General features: G+C 36.3%; 1 long non-coding RNA gene across 5 annotated transcripts in view; it reads right to left on the bottom strand.

The window, feature by feature from the left end:
• Window positions 1-15,444, bottom strand: part of LOC119871878 — a 280,228-nt gene that overhangs the window by 253,128 nt on the left and 11,656 nt on the right. For all 5 annotated transcript variants that reach the window (XR_005359688.1, XR_005359689.1, XR_005359687.1 and 2 more), the window contains exon 2: window positions 10,835-10,937. This is a non-coding gene — a long non-coding RNA (uncharacterized LOC119871878). The remainder of the gene's footprint in view (window positions 1-10,834; window positions 10,938-15,444) is intronic.

Raw genomic sequence — 15,444 nt, 5'->3', positions numbered from 1 at the left:
GATAAATGGACCCAGGCTCTCCTATAAGTTTCTTATATCTTTAAAATCTATGGATTTAAATCCAATAATGTACACCGGTTCAACTTACCAAATTCAATTCTATTTCCTGCTCTGCCACCAAATATCTATACAACCTTGGATAAGCCAGCCAACTTTTCTGGGCTTCTATTTCCTTACCTGTAAAATGAGATGGTTGGCTTGAACGATCTCTTGGGTGTATTCTAGATATAAAATCTCTATGAATCTATGATTATCTCAGAAATTCCAAGTTTTTTTAGGGTTCTTTGACTATAAAGATCACAGACAAATTCAGTGTAACATAAGACTTCACCCCTGGAAAAAAAGGATGTATTGAAAGGATATGAAAAGTCATCCAGTCTAAGGAAAACATTAAGAAAAAACCTTTGGGAACATCAGTAATCATAGCCTTTTTGGGATCGCAAGCATTAGGGTGGTCTCTATACAGTGATTCAACCCCAGTTTTCAGCCCCTCATAATCCCACTCAGTATTCAAACTCCTAGGTGTAACATTGGGATTGGATTAGTATAGGCTGCCTTATATTCTGGCTCAGGGTGGCAGGGCACCATGTTGGCATTTCCACCAGGACAATACAGCATAAAAGAAGAATGGTTCCCCAAAGGTAGAAAGGGTAATGAGCAAGCAGAAACTACTGATATCCTTGATACAAGCTGATGATAGCATCAAAGCTGGCTGCAACTTTGCTTATTTTTCTAGTAGAGCTCTATGTAAATTCCTTTTAAAGTTTTCTTGGAATTATACATGTAGTGACTAAGTCACAGTCCCAGAATCTTCAAAACAAAACAAAACAAACAAAAAACCAATCTCGACTTTCAAAATTCAAATGAATGGGCTAGTTCACCAAAAGATCTAGAGATTAGAAATGACAATTTTAAAAGGAGATTCACTTCTCAGAAACATTGTAAAGCAAAGACCAATTACTAGGTTTTGTTTTCATTAGACTATTATTTTTCAGCCATGAGCAAATGCTTATAAAATGAGATATTACTTGAATATACAAATGCAAATTCAAGAACTCCAGCAGGACAGTAAATAATTTATAAATGTACAAAACGAACCAAGACCTTTTTCAGCCACTATCAGTATGTATAGACACCCAAACCCTGTAATTACACAATACCCAATTCCTAACTTGGGGCTTCAATATCAGCACTGGAAATTATGAACGAATTATACTTGGAACTTGTGTAAGGTTTTAGAGTGGAATGAAATTATCATGAATTGGCAACCTGTTGCATCTTTAAGGAGAATTTAAATAGTGTTGAAATGGATGTGTTACAAGAATGTGCATATGCGTTAACAACACATATCAGATATGCCTGTGCCTTGTATTTATAGTTCTATGTTTGCATGAATATGGATCTATTTACCTTGCATTCCTAAACATCTGCAAAGATTACATTTTTTATTTCAGGTAAAAGTTTCATTTTTCTAAATGTGCTTAGCCTGCATAATTTAGCTACAGTGTTTCACTAATAAACTAAAATGAGGGCAGTCCAGGGCGGGGGGGGGGGGGGGGGGGGGGGGGGGGGGGGCTCGCAGCCCGGGCATGATCCTGGAGGCCTAGGATCAAGTCCCACGTCAGGCTCCCTGAATGGAGCCTGCTTCTCCCTCTGCCTGTGCCTCTGCCTCTGTGTGTGTGTGTGTGTGTGTGTGTGTGTGTCATGATTAAATAAAAATCTTTTAAAAAATAAAATAAAATAAAAATAAGCTAAAATGAGTTTAAAACAGAATGAGTGGGAGGGGAACTTTGTAAGGAATTGCTATCCTGTTACTCTTTAACCATCCCCACCCACCGCCCCAAAAGTTGTAGGCCCTATGGAGGTTTCACAGGGCCTGATGCAGGGCTTGACCCACAAGATACTTAACAAATAAGTTATGAATAAATTAATGGATGAAGATTAAAATGGTTCACGTGAGATTCAGGATAGAGTTAAGATTCCTATCCCAAGTAAGAGAACATCCAGATATGTTTAGAAAATGCCAAAGGAGATCTAAGATGAAGAGGTATATTTCCAAGCTATGGTCTATTCTAAGCCTTACCAGGACAGTAATATCTAACTGAAGCTGTTTGTCATTCTAATGAGCGCTGCACCTGATCTAACATCTTCTCACCATGGCATGGAAGGGTGGTAAAATGGAAAATTCTGCCAATATTGGATCCTTCTCCAATAGTCTGGACTCACACCTTCACTCTAAAGATGCCTCAAATGGAAACACAGGAGAGATAAAGAGTTTGAGTTCCATCAGCAACAGGAAGTATTTCCTAAAATATTGCTGTGAATAGACATTGCTTGTGCTGGAACACAAAGATGGGTACAGCATTGTTCCTTCTGTCACTGACAGGTGTCATGTTAAAATTAGAGGAAATTACAAAAGAAACAGTCATTGGAAGTTAAGGTGATAAAGGGAGGCTCTGCAGACAAAGCAAGTCGTTAGCTGGGTGAGAAAAAATTGAAATGGCTTATGAAAGAAGGCAGAACAGGTCATCATGAAGTTGATGAAAACCACAGAGTTAAGGATGGGTACAGACACTGGACACTGAGTAGACCAACATGACTCAAGAAACGGAAGCAGGGAAGTAAGTGGAAATCAAATCCCACATTCTTCCTTTAAACAAATTGTTCTCAATTTTGGCTATTCATTAAAATAATCTGAGAAGTTTTTTTTTAAAAAAAAGAAGTGAGGCAGAATATGACCCCAATCCCTAGAAATTCTGATTTAATTTGATTTGGGCTAAGCCCCATTCATGCTTGTTTAATTCTTTTTTTTTTTTTTTTTTCCTTTTTTAAGCTTCCTAGGTGATTCTAATGTACAGCCAGGGTTGAAAAACACTCTTTAGACCACCATACTATGCAACTAACATCACTTAAAAGAGGCCTTTCAATGTCATTACATATTTTGTGACCCAAGTTCCAAGTCATCAGATGTAATGCCGGTATTTTGTAAGCCTTAAACCAGTGTCATTCAATTCTTCACTTTATAGTCTTCTATTGGAAGGCTGAGTAATGAGGCTTGTTAGATGCATGGAGAGGCCAGGATAGCACCTCAAACACTTGAAAAACTATGGTGTCCTGATCCCATGATCCAGATATTCTGGCCTAGTGGTCTGAAGTGAAACTCAAGCATTGCATTTTCTAAGTTCTGCTGGCCACTCTAACATCCAGATCTACTCCCAAAACAAATAGAACACTGAGTTTCTAACTCCCACCCCACATCAGACCTATTCAATCAGAATTTCATGGTTGGACTGAGTACTGGCTGAGTACTTTATAAAGTTCATCTGTGACCTCAAAACACAGCCAAGGTTATTATTTATCAGATAAAATATGGATTCCAACTTTTTTTTAATGTCATAGCACACTAGAAATTGACTATTTATAAAGCACACTGGAATATATTAGAGGAGATTTAAGGGATTGGTATATGGAAATATGGCACTGGTTTTAGAAAACATCTTTCCATTATTACATAGTTATGATATAAAAATTGAAAATATAAAAAATAATAATAATAATAATTGAAAATATTATAAATGATTATAAATTTAGAATTTAGAGAAAACTTTCAAAATTATCTTCACAAATTATAATGCAAGACTGGAATTTGCATTATAACTAAATCTTCATTACCAGATCTTTTTATGATTGAAATAACTACATGCAGTCTTTGATCAAGGTTCTTAAGCTAATAATCACTTCAAATACTTATTACTTACTACAAAGAAGAAATTTTATCTTTCACGAGTAAGTAATAAAAAATATAAACTATTTTTAAAACTGTTTAAAAATGTGCAACATGTTATATGTAACTGATGAATCACTAAACTCTACCCCTAAAACTAATAATAATACGCTATATGTTAAATAATTGAATTTAAATAAAATGTTTTAAAAAAGGAAAATGCTTCCATCTCCATGCATAAAGATGTTAGTTGAAAAAAAAAAAACGCAACAGTTAAAATCATAAAGATTCTGAGAGCCTTCTTTCACTGACAAAGATAGTGTTGAAACTTTTTTTGAAAATGTGAATTGGTATAGATACCAATCAAACTTTCTCAAACCTGATATTTTCTTTTTTTAGTAGGCTCTACACCCAGCATGGAGCCCAGCTCGGATCTGAACTCACGACCCTGAGATCAAGAGCTGAGCTGAGATCAAGATTTGGATGCTCAATGGATTGAGCCACCCAGGTGCTCCTCAAACCTAGACTTTTAAACAATGATGAACCTATAAATGTGCTTGCATGATTACTCTGTCTACAATTGCTTGACCAACCAAAGGGCAATAGTCATGAGGGGACAAAAAAATTTTCTCGTAACTAAGGATAAACACTCTGCAACCTGAAGATAACAGAAACTTTAGCCCATTCCCCTCACCACCACCTGTCTGTGAACTAAGCACTGTGCTTCTGGAGGATTCTTCAAAGAGTTTCAGAGTCATGATCAGGAGACTCTAGAAGTGTAGTGCCACATTGTAATGCACATGCTCATCCACCCACTCTATATGCCACAGTGGCCCAGCAAGTGTTGGCTATCACACCATAATCTATTTAAACCAGCCCCAAATATTTGTGGGTTCAAGACAAAGATACACCTAGAGGCCCATATACTATATGACTCATTTGAAATTCATAGTCAAGATAGTAAAGTGTTAAAAAATATGTATTCTATTTCTCAACCTTAATAAATATATTTTGATAAATACAAAAAATCTAAAAACATATGTAAAACTATGGCTTTATATGACAGGAAATAAGCAAAATATCAAAGATAACAGAATTAAATTATTACTCTTTGTCTGAATGTTCTACTAATTAGTGGTTGAGGTTTGTTGAGTATGAAAGCAAAAGCATACATAATTTATAAATTGCTATATACTAATTCTGCAAAATTAATCTTTCTTTATTTTGGCAAATCTTTAATTATTCTATCATGATTAAGATTGTCACATACTTCTTTAGTAGTAATGCCAAATGATGCGCTTATTCCTGGGTCACTGCAGTTCCCACATAATATTTTTATTTCAATTTTTTTATTTCAATTTCAAGAAATCTCACTCTTTAGAGGCAGTAGGAACCGGAATTGTTAACAAAATTATTAAAGCAATACTTAAATTTACAAAGATTTGTGAATTTTAGGTATAATATTCAAACATGGTATTGGGATTACATATGATAAAATAGCAAAGAAAACTTTATAAACTTTTAATTTCATTGTGTAAATTATCATTTCACCATTTTTATTTAATGATTTATTTTTATTATTGAAGTATAATTGACATACAATGTTATAGTAGCTTCAGGTGTACAACATAGTGATTTGACAATTCTATACACGACTCAATGCTCAACATGATAAATGTAGTCACCATCTGTCACCATCCAATATTATTACAATTTTATAGACTGTATTCCCTAAGTTGTACTTTTCATCTCTGTGACTAATTTTTTGTAACTTGAAGTTTGCACCACTTTATTTCTTTTTTACCATTTTTAAAACAACATCTAAACCTATAAAGAATGAATATCATATTTCATACGTATTACCTCTAGACATATCTATATAAAATTTTAAGAGTAATATGAATTTTAACTGTTATAAAATGTCTTCATCTGTCACAAATAACTCACTAATGCCATACTGACATATCTCAGGAACCCCATTAGAAGAGAGTGATGCAAGAAAAGGGACTCTCTACATCACTAGGAAATGATTCTTTATTGAGTAAGAATCTATCACATTTAAGCTATCTTAAAAGAAAGATCTAACAAGTTGACTAGTTTGCCATTCCCTTCATCTAAGTGCTTCTGCTGTTCAAATATTCCCCATAGACATCACCTACACAGCAAAAGAAATGATTGACAAGGGCAGCCTGGGTGGCTCAGCAGTTTAGTGCTGCCTTCGGCCCAGGGTGTGATCCTGGAGACCGGGGATCAAGTCCCGCATCCAGATCCCTGCATGGAGCCTGCTTCTCCCTCTGCCTGTCTCTCTCTCTCTCATGAATGAATAAATAAAATCGTTTTTAAAAAATGATCGACAAAATTAAAAAACAACCCACAATATGGGAGAAAACATTTTCAAACCACATATTTGATATTCGGTCAATATACAAAACATATAAGGAATTTATACAACTCAATAGAAAAAAAATAAACAACCACTAAATAATCCAATTAAAAATGGGCAAAGGATCTGAATGGATGTTTTCCCAAAGACATTCAAATGGCAAAAAAGTATGTAAACAGGTACTCAACATTACTAATCATTAGGGAAATGCAAATCAAAACCACAATGAGATACCACTTCACACCTGTTTGAGATGGCTATTCTCAAAAGACAGGAAATAACAAATGCTGGTGAGACTGTGGAGAATCCTTGTGCACTGTTGGTGGGAATGTAAATTGGTGCAGCACTATGGAAAATAGTATGCAAGTTCCTCAAAAAACTAAAAGTAGCACTATCATAAGATCCATCAAATTCACTTCTGGTTATATATCTAAAAAACAAAATCACTATCCCAAAGAGATATCTGAGTCCCCATGCCCATTGCAGCATCATTTACAATAGCCAAGACATGGAAGTATCTATCAAGGGATGAATGGATAAAGGAGACATAAGATAGATATATAAATATAGGTAGGTAGATAGATAGATATACACTCACATACACACAGTGGAATACTACTGAGCCATAAAAGAGAAGGAAATCCTGCCATTTGATAGATATGGAGGGCATTATGCTAAATAAAATAAGACAGAGAATGACAAACACTGTATGATTCCACTTAGATGTGGAATCTAAAAACAAAAACCAAACAAACAAATAAACAAAAACCCTCATAGAAACAGAGAGCAGATTGGTGGTATCCCAACACAGGTGGTGGTGGTAGTAGGAGAAATTGGTGAATATGGTCAAAAGGCACAAACATCCAGTTCTAACATGAATAAGTTCTGGGAATATAATGTACAGCAGATGACTACAGTTAACAATACTGTATTGTATATTTGGAAGTTGGTAAGACAATAGATCTTAAACATTCTTACCACAAAGAAAAAAAACCTTTTGACTATGTGGGGTGATGGAATGTTAACTGAACTTATTTTAGTAATAATTTCCCAACATATACATATATCAAATCATTATGCTACATATCTTAAACTTAAGAAGGTTATATGTCAACTATATCTCAATAAAACTGAGAAAAATAAATATTCCCTACATTCTGAAGAGGAAATTATCTGAGATATTGCAATGGCACAAACCACAAGTCTTTAAAGAGGACATACAGCAAGAGATATAAAGGAGTTTTTATTTGAGGTCTGAAAAGTATTCGTTATGAGAGCAGATATATGAGAGTTAAAGATTGTGAATGTCAACCCTCAGCAACAGATCTTGAGCTACAGAGGTGCCCATATGTTCTAGGAAAAAAACTGTCCTTTGTGTTTGAATTATGCACAGCCCTCCAAAACAAAGCTCAGAGAAGTAGTCCCTATGACTTGGGTATACAGGTAGCACTAAAATCTATTCATGAAACCTCAATGGTGACTGGCTAGGCAATATTGGGGAAGAAGGTACTTTGGTGGAAGGATTGTGGAAATAAGGGAGGCAGAGGTAGGAGAATCAGGGGGTAGGAGGTGTGTGTCTTTGCATGTATGAGTGTACTGTGATCAAGCTTCCACTACTTACATGAGAAAGCAACATGACCGAGGTAGCAGAGTAGAAAGGCCCAGACCTTCTTATTCCTTGACTTAACAATAATGTATATGATCCAAAAAAGCCTTTATGAGAGCTCCAAAAATCAGTTAGGGAGTCACAATACCCCCAGGCTATCTCAAAGCCAAGAACAGTTTCATTAAAGTGGGTACGTAAAGCCATTTCATTGGAACCACATCTGCCCCTCCCCAAGACAGCACAGTTTACAATTAAGATGAAAAGTCCAACTCACAGCTTCTCCTTTAGGAAGGAAAAGAAGAGTGGAATGTATGTCCAATGTATCGGTTTTTCACAGGGATGCCTGAGGGATTGGTTTCTATCTCGCCTGATTTGGAATGCTGATGGGGAACCAGCATATCTTGGATGCCTGGGGGCCACGGAGAACAAAAGAGAGCTCAGCAGTTTATGGAACTCCATGGAACTTGTAATACAACAGTAAGAAATCAACACAGTTCATCATGATCAGAAGTAGGCACTCTGGCAGCATCTCCCTTGAGAGGGAAAGAAAAGAGTGAAATGTACATCCCACATTCCAGCTTTTCAGGGGGCTGTTTTGTTTTGCTTGACTTAGAGTGCTTATGGAACTGGCATACCTTGGGTACTTGGGGACCACAGAGAACATTCAAAGAAGACTTAGCACCAACCCTCCTCAAACTCTTCCAAAAAATTGAAGAAGAGAGAACACTTCCAAACTCATTTTATGAGGCCAGCATTATGTTGATAGTGAAGACAAATAGAGACATTACAAGAAAAGAAGACTATAGGCCAATATCCCTGGTGTAAAAATCCTCTATAAAATACTAGCAAATAAAATGCAACAATATATTAAAAGAATAATGCCCATGACTAAATAGGACTTATCCCTGGCACACAAGGATGATCCAACATACAAAAATCAACCAACATGATACAACACATTAACATAAAGAGGATAAAAATCACATGACCATCTCAATAGGCGAAGAAAAAGCATTTGACAAACTTCAACATCCTTTCATGATAAAAACGCCCAACAGACTGAAAATAGAAACAAATTACCTCAACATAATAAAGGCCATATATAACAATCCTATAGTGAAAAACTCAACAGTGCAAAACAAAACAAAACAAAACAAAAAAAACTTTATCTAAGATCAGGAACAAGACAAGAATACCCAATCTCACCACTTCTATTTGACATAATACTGGAAATCCTAGCCAGAGCAACTAGACAAGAAAGAGAAGTAAAAGGGGCACCAGGGTGGCTCAGTGGTTGAGAGTCTGCCTTTAGCTCAGGTTATGGTCCTGGGGTTCTGGGATCAAGTTCCACATCAGGCTCCTCACAAGGAGACTACTTCTCCCTCTGCCTATGTCTCTGCCTCTCTCTGTGTGTCTCTCATGAATAAATAAATAAAATCATTTTTAAAAAAAGAAAGAGAAATAAAAGACATCCAAATTATGAAGGAAGAAGTAAAATTGTCTCTTTTTGCCGATGACATAATCTTATATGTAGAAAACCCTAAGGATTCCATACACACACACAAAAAAACCTGTTAAACTAATAAACAAATTCAGCAGAGTTGCAAGATACAAAAATCAACATACAAAAATCCATTGTGTTCTTATATGTTAACAACAAACAACCTGAAATGGAAATTAAGAAAACAATCCCAATTAAAATAGCAATAATAAGAATAAAACACTCAGTAATAAATTTAAGGAGGTGAAAAACTTTAAAAACTACAAAATATTGCTGAGAGAAAGTAGACGTAAATAAATAGAAAGAGATCCCAAGTTCATAAATTGGAGGCTTAATATTGTTAAAATATCCATACTACCCAAAGCAATCTATAGATTCAATGCAAGCCCTATCAAAATCCAAATGGTTGGGGTTTTTTTCCAAAGTGAGAAAAACAATTCTTGAATTCATATGGAAACACAAAAGATCCCAAATAACCAAAATATTCTTGAGAAAGTAGAACAAAGCTTGAGGCTTCACATGTTTCTACTTCAAAACATAATACAAAGCTACAGTGACCAAAACAGTATGGTATTGGCATAAGGACAGACCTATAGATCAATAGAACAGAACAGAGAGCCAGAAAATAAACCCTTGCATATATGGCAAATGGTCTTTGACAAAGATGCCAAAACTATACAACGGGGAAAGGATAGTCTCTTAAACAAATGATCCTGGGGTAATGGGTCATCTACATGTAAAAGAATGGAACTGGGTGGCAGCGGTTTGGCGCCTGCCTTTGGCCCAGGGCGCAATCCTGGAGACCCGGGATCAAATCCCACGTCGGGCTCCTGGTGCATGGAGCCTGCTTCTCCCTCTGCCTGTGTCTCTGCCTCTCTCTCTCTCTCTCTCTCTGTGTGTGTGACTATCATAAATAAATAAAAATTTTAAAAAAAAATTAAAAAAAATCTTGTCATATGCCACAATATGGATGAAACTTGGAGACATTCTGCTGTGCCAGTCACAGAAAGACAAATACTGCATGATCCCACTTATGTGAAATATCTGAAGTAGTCAAACTCTTAGAAGCAGAAAGTAAACAGGTGGTTGCCAGGGGCTATGGGAAGGGAGAAACAGGAAGTTGTTATTTAAAGAGTATAGAGTTTCTATCATGCAAGATGAAAAAGTTCTAGAGATCTACAGCACCATGCATATAGCTCACAATACTGTACTGTACACTTAAAAAACTTGAGAATCTAGGTTTCATGTTATATGTTTTTTTATCACAATAAAAAATTTAAAATTAAAATAGAGTCATGAACAGTAGCTACACCCTGTAAGTAGTCGATGATCTAGATATCAACAATCTAGAGTGTCCCATACAATGGTTTTGAAACTTCAATTAACATTGGAATCATTCTTCACTTAACTTGTCCAGTAAACTCATTAAAGAAACTATAAAAGGAGAACAACTTGTATTGTGTTGGGTTGGAGGAGAGGAATCCAGATTTCAGACAACACACACTACCACTGAGATCTCACTCCCTCTCAGCCCAGTCCCTTAAGAAGCCCTGATGTAATCTAAGCTCTCCTCCTTTTATGGATAAAGAACTTGCAGCTCCAAAAGGAAAAGGGACTCACCCCAGAGTATGCGGTGAGTTAGTGGCATTCCTGGCTAGAATCCACATCTCCCAGTTCCCAACTTGATGTTCTTCGAGTTCTCATTAAGCCACTTGAGGCTTATCTGGAAAATGAGGAGAGATAAAGGGTCAGGCAGTGGGTCATGGAGAGAGGGGGACATATTTAAGACTAAGCACCAGTCAACAGATTTCCAATTTCCATAGTTTTTTAATGCCTATTTGTTTTCATTATAGAAATAATATCCATTTATTAAAGGAGATTTTGAAATTGCAGAGAAGCAGGAAAAGGAGAAAAATGTATAATCCTACCAATTATATACACAACCATTAACGTTTGCATGTGTTTTCTTTCTGTCTTTTAATGAGTAGATCACTGAGCTTTCACTGAACTGTGCTCATACTATATGTTCAATTTTATACCCTGCTTTACTTACAGTATAATAGCAATTGCTTCTCGGCCTTTTGGCTAAGATCAAGTGGAGTACAGTATAATAGCATAAGCATTTTCCATTTGTAAACATTTTCTTTCATGGCTACCTAATATGCTTTGATGTAGTTGTGCCATGCAGGACATTTTTAAAATTTTTTTTACTATTTCAAATAATGCTAAAATGAACATATATCTGTATATATAATAGTTGATCCATGTTTATGATAGTGTACCACAGTAAAATTATGACATTGAAGAATTTAAAGATTTTTTAAGTTTTTTGATAAATAGTTCCACATCATTTATCTTATTATTTTCTTATCTTATTTTCTTATTTTCATTGTTTTAGAATTCCAGAAAAAGAAAGTAGTGATTAATAGTAATTATATTCACCATTATTCCCTCAACACACAGAGAGAAACTACTGATTATCCTGGTATATTCTTTCCCTATCTTTTTGAAAATACATACATGTATACACATTATTACTGAACTGCAATCATGGTATGGGTTTGGTTTTTGGTAAAAGAATTTGTGAGCAAATTCCCATGTCACTAAATAATACTTGAAGACCAAATAGATTTTGTTATGATTAACAAAGAAAATCTATTTTCTTTCTCAAAGAAAGCACCAGTCAACAGATTTCCAATTTCTTTCTCAAAGAAAATAGATTTTCTTTGTTAATCATAACATTTTATCCCCATTACATACCCAAACTCGTTCTTGTCTACCCCAAGTGCAACCATACCCATATCCCCGTACCCAAATAACAGATTACATGCAGGACCACTCCTAATAGGACAATCCTCAAGGAATAATGTTGGTTGTAGTTCTCATGGGAAGTTTCTGAGAAATTGACCCTAGAATGGACCCTGGGCAGTAGCAATAGCAACCAGCATTTCTGCAGAGCTCAGCTCAGAGTGATGCTCCGATGTGCCAGCCACAGCCACATCTCTGGGCCCTGTAATGTAGGTCACTGGTTTTCATTAGAAGATTTTTCCAAAAGCACAGTAGTTAAAACAGAAACTTTGGCATCAGACCACTTTGGGTTCAAATCATGAATCTACCTCCTTCTGGCTGTTTGGATTAACTTAACTGCTCCAAGCTTTGTTCTTCTCACCTGCAAAACCGAGCGACAGGAGTAGCTACCTCATATGTCTGAAATGATGATCAGATGAAGACTATGCACATAGAGTGCTTAGTAACACACGTCATGGCAGGCTCTCAATCAATTTTAGCTATAATTATTTGAGAAGTTCTGGCAACTCACAGCTTTCTCTTCTCACTCACAAATATGACTTTCTCTTTCCCCATTAATCTATTAACAGGAAATATTTTTTAATTGAGAATTCCCAAGGCAGTTATTCCAGCAATGAATATGGCAACTCACAATGTTATCATATTTATCTTATCACAAATGTTATTAATATCTTAAAATGGTTGAAATCGTCATTAATTATTTTTTTTTAAATTTTATTTTATTTTTTATTTATTTATGATAGTCACACAGAATGAGAGAGAGAGAGTCAGAGACACAGGCAGAGGGAGAAGCAGGCTCCATGCACCGGGAGCCCGATGTGGGATTCGATCCCAGGTCTCCAGGATCGCGCCCTGGGCCAAAGGCAGGCGCTAAACCGCTGCGCCACCCAGGGATCCCTTTAATTATTTTAATAAATAATTTTATTCCAGCATTTCCTATTCTCAGGAACTTTACATGGCAATATCTCTTTCAATTTTCATAAGCCTTAAAGTTTTATTATTACCAGTTTTCAAGTGAGTAAACTGGCATATAGACAATTTAAGAAATTTGCTAAAGGTCACATCACTAGAAGTTGAAGACTCAGGGTCTGAATCCAAGCCCACAGACTGCAGGCCCTAAGCCCCAACCACCAGGCCAGGAGTCAGCAAACCTTTCTCTGTAAGGGCAGATAGTAAATATTTTAGGTTTTTAGGGCCATATGACGTACACCATATGGCCCTAAAGTACTCTACTCTGCAAATGTAGTGCGAAAGCAGCCATAAGCAACATGCAAACAAATAAGCATGCCTGTGTCCAATAAAACTTTATTATGGATACTGAAAACTCAATTTCATATCATTTCCATGTTACACTATGTTATTATTCTTTTCATTTTTTCCCAAACATTTAAAAAGTAAGAATTATTCTTAGCTTGTGGGCCATACAAAAACAGATGGTGAGCTGTAGATCCATCTACAGAGAGAATGTGAAGATCAGGTAATGTGAGACTCTCCAAGCACACTGGGCTATTTTCAGCTTACCAGGCTCTCCCTCAGGTCTTTGCTATATTATTCTTTTCTAGAAAAAAACTCCTGCCATCATCCTCCTTCTCATAGCTGCCTTTGTCTGCCATACTTTTTCATTCTTCAAACCAAACATCACTGTCACTTCTTGCAGGAAATGCAACCAACCCACCCTACCACCAGCCCTATAATAAGCTGGGTGTCCTTTCTCTGTCCTCCCTTAGCACCCTGTAGGTTCCCATCACAGTGGCTATCACACTGCAATTGGGATGCCTTGCTTAACCTGCCCTAAGGGCAAGTGCCATGAAAGTGGGTTCCTGTCTTAATTATAATTGAACCTGCTTAGTAACTAGCACAGTATTTGGAATATAAGAGCTGCTCCATAAATGTTGGAAGGAAGGACAAGAGGAAAGGAGGAAGAGAGGGATGGAGAAAAATGAAAAAAGTTCTCAACTATAAATACAGGCTCTGTAAGAGGATATAGGAAGGCAGGAGAGTAGGGAAAGAGTCTACACCAACCATTAGGAAAGAAGTGAAAGGAAAAGTTCCCAAAGTGCATGTGGAAATCCTATATTTGCTTCTCACAAGGGGCAGTCCACGATCCCCTGTAGAAATGGCTGACCATCGTGTTGGGACAGTGAAGAACAAGGCAGAAATAAGTCTCTTGAATTGTCCCATCAAGGTCCAGGGAAAAGGTACCAACTTAGAGATTTTCTGTGCCCCATGGATTCCCAAGTCATTTACATCATGTTCTCTGCTAGTGGAACAGAGAAAGGACAATGTCTCAAAAATCAAGATGGCTTCTTCTAAATATGTTATATTCTCATATATATTTTTAAATGTTATAGCAAATAAAAGAATCCAATTGATGGTGTAATGGGAACAGAAAGAGCCAGGATTAGTTGGGGTAGAAGAGAGCTAAAAGCCTTCTTTCAATGCTAAACAAATTTACTTTTTTTTTTTCTGGTGGTTTGCATTTGTGCTTCATTTTAAATTTTTGTTTTTGGGGAATTTTTTTTAATTTAAATTCCATTTAGGGGGCGCTGGGGTGACTCAGTGGTTGAGCATCTGCCTTTGGCTCAGGTTGTGGTCAGAGTTCTGGATCGAGTCCCACATCAGGCTCCCTGTAGGGAGCCTGCTTTTCCCTCTGCCTATGTCTCTACCACTCTGTGTCTCTCATGAATAAATAAAATATAAATAAATAAATAAATAAATAAATAAATAAATAAATAAATAAATAAATAAATTTCAATTTAGTTAACATACAGTGAGTGTATTATTAGTTCCAGCGGTAGTAGTGATTCATTGGTTTCATATAACACCCAGTGCTCATTCCACTGGGTGATGGGCCCTCCTTAATGCTCATCACCCAGTTACCCCATCCCCCCAGCCACCTCCCCTCCAGAAACCCTCAGTTTGTTCCCTATAGTTAAGAATCTCTTAAAAAAAAAAAAAAAGAATCTCTTATGGTTTGCCTCCCTCTCTGTTTTCATCTTATTTTATTTTTCCTTCCCTTCTCCTGTGTTCATATGTTTTGTTTCTTAAATTCCACATATGGGTGAAATCATATAGTATCTGTCTCTCTCTGACTGACTTATTTCACCTAGTATAATACCCTCTAGTTCTACCCACATCGTTGCAAATGGAAAACAGTATGGAGGTTCCTCAAAAAGTTAAAAATAGAACTACCCTACAACCCAGCAATTGCATTATTAGGTATTAACCAGAGGACTCAAAACTAGTGATTCAAAGAGGTGCATGCACCCCCAATGTTTATAGCAGCAATGTCCACAATACCCACAATACAGAAAGAGCCTAGATGTCCATTGACAGATGAATGGATAAAGATGATATATATATGATCATATATGTATATGTATATTTTATACACACACATATATATAATATGGAAAATTCTC

Source organism: Canis lupus, chromosome 5 (genome assembly GCF_011100685.1).
Source record: "Canis lupus familiaris isolate Mischka breed German Shepherd chromosome 5, alternate assembly UU_Cfam_GSD_1.0, whole genome shotgun sequence".
NCBI lineage: Eukaryota > Metazoa > Chordata > Mammalia > Carnivora > Canidae > Canis > Canis lupus.
Note: the sequence above shows the minus strand (reverse complement) of the source record. Positions and strands in the feature narration are given on the sequence as shown.